We start from the raw sequence: 8,231 nt of genomic DNA, 5'->3' as shown, positions 1-8,231 counted from the left end.
ACTGGAGTGGTCAATCCCATCTTGACAAATGCACCGACAAGTCAAGTACTTGACTACACCCAGCAGCCTTCCGTCACTGAATTAGAAATTCAGATAGTCCAGTTCTTAAGTGTAGTGAGTTGCTTGCAAGTCACCGTGGCGGTCTCAGGTCGGAGGATATTTATACCCATATTCCATCGGAGTAAATCTTGACAGCAGAAATAGCTCCAGAGTCGGTCATGTTCAGTGCAGATGTACCCTTACATCTCACCTGTATACCATACCAGTGTCTCCACACTCATTGGTTAAGAGAACAACCAACCTATATGGCACACAACGACCTATGCTTGATAAATGTTGTCGTCCTTGGTAACAACGTATTATTTGGTCGCGAACAGATTTAAGGACTAAACGACAAATCCTCCTTTATCGAGTCTAAATAGTCCTAAGACTTCACCACAACATAGGAGTTCATTAAAAGATGAAATATTTTTGATGAAAAATACCAAAATATTTTTATTAATTCATAATTCATGTACAAATATAAAAAAATGAGCACAACCATCAACAGGCTGACGATTGGCTTTGGGACACTATTCCCAACAATCTTCCACTTGGCCTAAAGCCAATCGATGCAGTATCTAATACCCATCTTCGACTTGTAATTGTCGAACTCCTTCACTGAATGGCTTTAGTGAATGGGTCAGTCAGGTTCTCCTTTCCGTCGATCTTCTGAAGATCGACGTTATCTCGATCCATAATTTTTCAGATAAGATGGTAGCAGCGCAGAATATGCTTCGTCCGCTGGTGTGCCTTTGGTTCCTTCACCTGAGCAATGGCTCCAGAGCTGTCACAGTAGAGCAGAACTGGACTAACAAGGGAGGGTGCTACTCCGAGCTCGATGATGAATTTCTTAGCCACACCGCTTCTTTGGCAGTATCTGATGCAGCGACATACTCCGCCTCGCAAACTGAATCAGCCACTGTGTGCTGCTTGAAACTTTTCCAGTAGATAGCCCCACCATTAAGGGTAAAAATAAATCCTGACACACTTTTGCTGTCATCGTGATCAGACTGGAAACTAGAGTCTGTAAACCCTATAAGTCTCAAGTCCGATTCACTATAAACAAGCCACTGGTCCTTAGTATTTCTTAAATACTTCAGGATGGTTTTAACAACCTTCCAGTGATATTTTCCTGGATCAGATTGGTATCTACTCACTACCCCTAGTGAGTATGCCACATCTGGACGTGTACATGTCATGGTGTACATGATAGATCCCACTATCGAAGCATATGGAATCCTACCCATACGCTCTCTCTCTTGAGGTATTGTCGGACAATCCCTCTTCGAGAGAAAAATTTCATGGCCTATCTGAAGATAGTCTTTCTTGAAATTCTCCATGCTGAACTTCTTCAGCATAGTATCAATGTACGTGGACTGAGATAAATCAAGCAACCTTTTAGATCTATCCCTATAGATCCTCATCCTTAGGATGTAGGAAGCTTCTCCCAGATATTTCATGGAGAACTGTGATGACAGCCAAATCTTTATTCCCTATAATACAAAGACATCATTTCTGATTGAGAGAATGTCATCCACATACAATACAAGAAATACTACTACTGGACCATTAGCCCACTTATAAATGCATGGCTCTTCTTTGTTCTTAACGAAGCCATACGTCTTGATCGTCTTATCAAAATGTATGTTTCAACTCTGTGATGCCTGCTTAAGTCCATAAATGGACCTCTGTAGCCTGCATACCTTAGACTCATCTGTGGATGTGAATCCTTCAGGTTGTATCATATACACCTCTTCATCCAGCTCTCCATTTAGGAAAGTTGTCTTCACATCCATCTACCAGATTTCATAGTCCAGATGGGCAGCTATCGCAAGCATAATCTGAATGAATTTGAGCATTGCCACAGAAAAAAATATCTCGTCATAGTCTATACCATAACATTGATGATATCCCTTGGCAACTAGATGGCTTTATAGGTTTCCACCTTTCCGTCTGCGCCTCTCTTCCTCTTGAAGACCCATTTACACCCTATGGGTTTTACTCCTTCGGTGGGTCAACCAATGTTCACACATCGTTGACCTTCATGGACTCCATTTCGGATTTCATGGCCTCTAGCCATTTCTCAGAGTCGGGTCTCTGCATTGCATCTATGTAGGTGATCGGATCCTCATCATTTTCATCAAGTTTGATAGGATCGTCGTCCCGGACTAAGAAACCATAGTATCTGTCTGGTTGACGTGGTACTCTACCAGATCGCCTTAAGGGTGCTTGAACAATGGGCTCCGGATCTGATCTAACCAAATCTGGTTCAGGTTTAGCAACTTGTATCAATTTTTTCACCTGTCGAACTTCGTCAAGTTCGACCTTAGAGGCAACAGTCCCTTCATCAAGGAACTCCTTTTCCAAAAAAATTACCTTAAGGCTGACAAATACTTTTTGCTCATCAGCTAGGTAGAAGTAATACCCTTTGATCTCTTTTGGGTACCCTATAAAATTACACTTGTCAAACCTAGGTCCATGCTTGTCCGTAATTAAATATTTAATATAAGCCGGGCACCCCCAAACCCTAAGATGTGAGAGTACTGGCTTACATCCTATCCATATCTCATATGGTGTTTTGGTTACAGACTTACTCGAAACTCTATTTAGAAGGTAACAAGCCGATTCGAGCGCATATCCCCAAAGGAAGATCGACAGACCAGCAAATCCCATCATAGATCGAACCATATCCAACAAGGTCCGATTCCTCATTTTAGACACACCATTATGCTGTGGTGTTTCAGGAGGTGTCCACTGAGAGAGAATCCCATTCTCCCCAAGATATGTCAGAAAATTATTGAAAATATATTCACCTCCTCGATCAGATCGAAGAATTTTAATATACTTTCCAGTTTATTTTTCTACCTCATTTCGGAATAGTTTGAACATTTCAAACGACTCCGATTTATGCTTCATTAAATAGACATACCCATACCTCGATAGGTCGTCTGTGAAGGTTATGAAGTGGAAAATATCCACCTCTTGCACTTGAGCTCAGGGTCCACATACATCAGAATGTACCAAACCCAAGAGTTCACTGGCTCGCTCACCTTTTCCAGTAAAAGGTGATTTGGTCATTTTACCAAGAAGACAGGACTCACAGGTTGGAAGTGATTCACAATCATCTACTTCAAGAATTCCTTCTTGAGCCAACCTGTTTATCCTGTTCTTATTGATATGACCTAGCCTACAGTGCCAAAGGTAGACTTCTGACACATTATCTATTCTAGGATGTTTACCGGAGGTTTGAACCACATTAACAGGTTGTGATAGAAAGTAAATTCCATTATTAAGTTGTCCAACAAACATTGTAACACCATTCAAAATGATATTGCAAACGTTTTCTTTTATTAAAAATTGATAACCGTTCATGTCCAAAAGGCCTACAGAAATAATATTTAATAAAAAGCTTGGACAATAGTGACATTCACTCAGAATTACGTTTCGAGAATTTATTATAAGGTTCATGATTCCTAATGCTAGAACTGGAACTTTGCTTCCATCTCCAACGTTCAGGAATCTCTCACCTTCATCAAATCTCCTACTGACCTGCAGACCCTGCATCGAATTGCAAATATGATAAGGGCTTCCGGTATCCAATACCCAGGTAGTAGTATCACAAATGAAAAAGTTGCAAGGTGTTATCATATAAGTACCTTGCTTCTTCTTCGGCCTGTTCGGGTTCAGGGAAGCAATGTATAGAGGACAGTTCCTCTTCCAGTGCCCCTGCTTCTTGCAAAAGAAGCACTCCCCTGGCTCTGGTCAGGCTTGCGCTCCTTGGTCTGATCCTGTGCAGACATCCCAGCATGCAGCTGCACCTTCTTATTCTTCTTCTTCTTGTTCTTCTTCTTCCTTTCTTAAAGGGTCGACGACCAGAAGAAGACCCTCCCATAACATTCATCGACTCCTTATGGAGCTGGTGATCCTTCTCAAAGTTCTGTAGCAACCCAACAAACCGTGGTAGTTTACTGCAGGCTTTGTCATCCGAAAATGAGTAAGGAAGGGGAGGAAGGACTTGAGCAATGAATTAAGGATCGCATCCTTACCGAGTTGCTCGTGTAGGGGAAAGCCCAGTTTAGTTAGGTGCTCAATCATTTCGATCATGTACAGTACATGATCAGTGACTGAGGCTCCATCCCTCATCCGAGCATTGAAAATGCATAATTAGTTTTATGCCTTTCAACGTCGTCAGGAGTGCCAAAGGAGTCGTTCAACATTTGAAGCATCTCCTGTGGCTGGGCATTCTCGAACCTGCAGCTGAACTCATCATTCATTGTCGCCAGCATAATGCACCGAATGGTGGTGCAGTCGTTGAGCCACTTCTGATAAGTGTCTCGGACCATCCCTCTAACATTCGGGGCTGGCTCCTCAGGTGCCGGATCCGTTACTACATAAAGGATCCGCTCATGCTCAAGCATGATTTTTAATTTTCGATACCAGCTATCGAAATTAAGTCCCATGAGCTTGTCATTATCTAATAATGATCGGAGGGATAGGGTAGTAGCCATAGCTGCATAAAGAAAAACCAGACCTCTATTAGTACATAAATTATAAATACTAAAGACTTGGATTTTAGTCTAAAGTTTCTCCCAGTATTTTTACGAACTGGTAGCCTCAACCTCCAATTCGAGGAATTACTTTAATTCCTTAGTGGATACTAGAATTCACACAAACTACACATGAGCCCAACTTTGGTTGGTCAACCCATGTGCATCTATGGGTAGGTTCATAACCAGTTGTTTCTCTAAACAACTTCTAGTAATTGATTTTGCCCCAAAATCTAATCAGTAGGCTTTGGCCTCCACTGAAAAGATCTGGTTAGGTCCAACCATTAACATGATTTGATTTGGTGAATCGGACCAATAAATGATCAGGCCCGACTTTGGCTGGCCAACCTGACCACCATCAGAAAGACTCAAACCAAATTATCATATTATGAATGATAATTCCATTAGTCAATAAGCACCAGGCCTTTGGGCCTCCAATGATTATTAAACTAATGGACTCATTATCACTCACTTAATGGGAGGCTATGACTTAGTTATCAATATAACTTAATCATTTTTAGGACCTAATAATTTTTGAGAATTTTATTAAAGGATAGATGAGAAGAAAATATCCAGCCAATTTTAATCCTCCCACTGACTTCACCAAGTCAGATTAAAAAAGGATTTAATTAAAGATGGCATTAGGAGCACCTAAATCAGTCAAACTGATTTACCTAATGACATGGGTGAGCCCTAATCACCAAGTGATCTAATCAAAACTTAATTCACCAGGTTGGCCAGGTAAGTGAGATCAGTGGTGGGGATAAGCCATTAACTCGTCAGAGGTCGAATCACTGCGAGTAGCTCCCGCTTAAAAACCACTGGTCAAACTGCCAAACTTACCTTAGACACCAACCAGTTCATTAGTTTCAATTTGATCAATTTAGTAAATAGGGTTTCACCATGTAGCCATGAATTAAGTCCATCTTGGTCTAGTTAAAGACATGGATCCATTCAACTACAACTATTGGAGTTGAGTCTAGAGTATCCTTGACCTAATCTAATTCAACTTTTGATTAGATTTGACCAATTACTCTAATTTAGTCCATTTCTTTAAGCTAACCTTAGGTCTAACTCAATTACGGACCTAATCCATCTAACCCATTGACCCACAAGTTTATGCAATTGTCTTAGGTCTTAATTCACAATTCTAGACCCTGTAGACAACACTTAATTCTTTTAATTAAGTATTTGGACTGATGGGTCAGGGTTTGGCATTTCGAAAATAATTTTCAAATTTGAAAAGTTTTATTTTCTGTTCACCAAATATGTTGACTCATTTCACAAATAGATCAGCATATTTCATAAATAGCAATCCTATTGCTAATTACATAATAGAAAATAACTCAATCAAAATAAATTATGAATATTCCTTTAGATCTAATCTAACACATTCATGATAAATTTCACAATTGAACCTTTACAATTAATTCCTTTCGTTGCTTCATCTGCATGGGATATAATTGCAGCGACACCCCTACCGCCATAGGAGACCCCATCGAATGGGAGGAGAAGACCTTTAAACCCTACTTTTCTCCTATGACCGGACGGCCATGGCAACCAACCCAATTCGATTACTTGCTACTTGGATCAAGTATATCTAAATATACCCATTTCAAAATTTAAATTTCAAATTTTAAAATTTGAATTTCAAATTTCAAACAAATTTCAAATTTCAAATTTCAAAATTTTGAATTTCAAATTTTGAATTTCAAATTTTGAATTTCAAATTTTTGAATTTTGAATTTCGAACAGCTTTCAAAATTCAAAATTCAAATTTTGAATTTCAAATTTTAAATTTAAACTTTTAGATTACAACTTAATCTATGCATGCAAATATATATATCATATCTAAGAACCCGCTCTGATACCATCTGTGGGAAATTCAGTACAGGGGTAAAATGGTAATTTTAAAACTTTTTCAAAATTATGATTTTACAGTGGAAATTATTAATTAATCTAATTAATTAACATAAATTTATCCTACACTAGGATCTAAATATGATATATAGCATGCATTCATTTAAATTTGAAATTCGAATTTGAACAATAAATACTTTATTGTAATGTGTTCAGAATACAATACCTTTGTGCGGGTAGTAGATCGCCGCAATCTGATCATCATCGGGAGAGTCTGATCATCGTGATGCAGCCACACAGTGTGTCTGACCTCTGTGGATCGTCCACACAAAGCTCTCGATCTGATCGACTCACGAGTGCTAGCTCATTGTAGAGCCCTTTTGACGATCGATGCTGATCGAACTCCTTCGATCGATGTCTGTCGATTCTTTGGATGCTTCGGATCATCAACAGACGTGTTTGAGAGAATGTTGAAGATCTCCTTGAGATTTTGTGGGCTCACGACACTCGTAGCTCACTTTCTCACTTCCCGAACCCCAGGCTAAAACTCTAGGAAACTCACCAGAAACCTTGCACCACTTTTCTTTCTTTTCTCTCTTTTTCTCTTGGAAGGATATGGACTTCCTTCTCACGCACAAGACTTCTCACGCCCCAAAATTTTTTCTCCAAAAATCTTCTACTTCTTGCACGGCCCACTCTTCACCTCCTTTTATAACAACGTCAAACGTCTTATCCAAAAGAAAGGATAAAGATGAGTAATTGCACATTTGAATTCAAATCAAATTTGAATTCAAATGGACACCAACTCATCCCTTATCCACTAAAGGCATGAGGCATGGCTTAAATTGTGCATGGAGTGATTTCATGAGAAATCTTTTCTCATGTAATAAATGGGGCATAAAAAAAGGGATAAGGTGCAAAGATTGATTGCCCATTCAAATTCAAACTTTATTTTGAATTTGAATGGCCAACCAATCATCCTTATCCATTCAATTGGCACATTAAAGTGAGGCATGGAGAGGGCTTGGCATGAGAAAAAAATTCATGAGAAGTTTCTTCTCATGAATTCAAATGGAAGTGAGGTGGCGCATGGAGATTGGGTCAAGGTGGTTTAATTATTTAAACCAACCTAATTGAACCAAATAAGTTAGGTCCAATTAGACTAATTTAAACCCAACTTAATTAGACTTAATTAGGCTCAATAAAATCTTAATTAAATCAAGAATTGACTAAGCCCAATCCTTGATCAAATCAGGGACCAAACCATCTCGACGATTAGGTCAGCTCTTAACCTAATCGGGTCAAACCCAACTGAATCCAATTCAATTGGATTTGATCCAAAAATAATTACTCAATTAAATTGAGTTAATTAGTAATCAAATCATTAATTAAATCTCTCATAAATACTGAGTCCAAATTCGATGGGCAATTGGGCATCAGAATTCATCGATATGTAATCCTGATCGAAAAGTCCCAACCAGTGGGACTCTTGACCCCGGTACACATAATGTGTGAAACTCGTGATCAGAGAATCTTGATTCTCGATCACTGAGTTTCAAATATGTAGGATTCTACACCAGCCATCAGATCAGATAGGAACCTCTAATGTGTGTGACTCCGCAGGTTCGAACCTAAGCCGGTAGCATAGGAACCAATTCCTGTACTAATCGAAGTGACCATCTAGCAATGGTACCCGATATTCGGATAGGTCGAAGAGTCACAATCGCAACACTCAGAACCTACATAAATATGGTTACTGTATAATTCATCCTTTTGACCCCT

Source organism: Elaeis guineensis, unplaced genomic scaffold (genome assembly GCF_000442705.2).
Source record: "Elaeis guineensis isolate ETL-2024a unplaced genomic scaffold, EG11 Super_Scaffold_1000033, whole genome shotgun sequence".
In the NCBI taxonomy this organism is placed as follows: Eukaryota; Viridiplantae; Streptophyta; class Magnoliopsida; order Arecales; family Arecaceae; genus Elaeis; species Elaeis guineensis.
Note: the sequence above shows the minus strand (reverse complement) of the source record.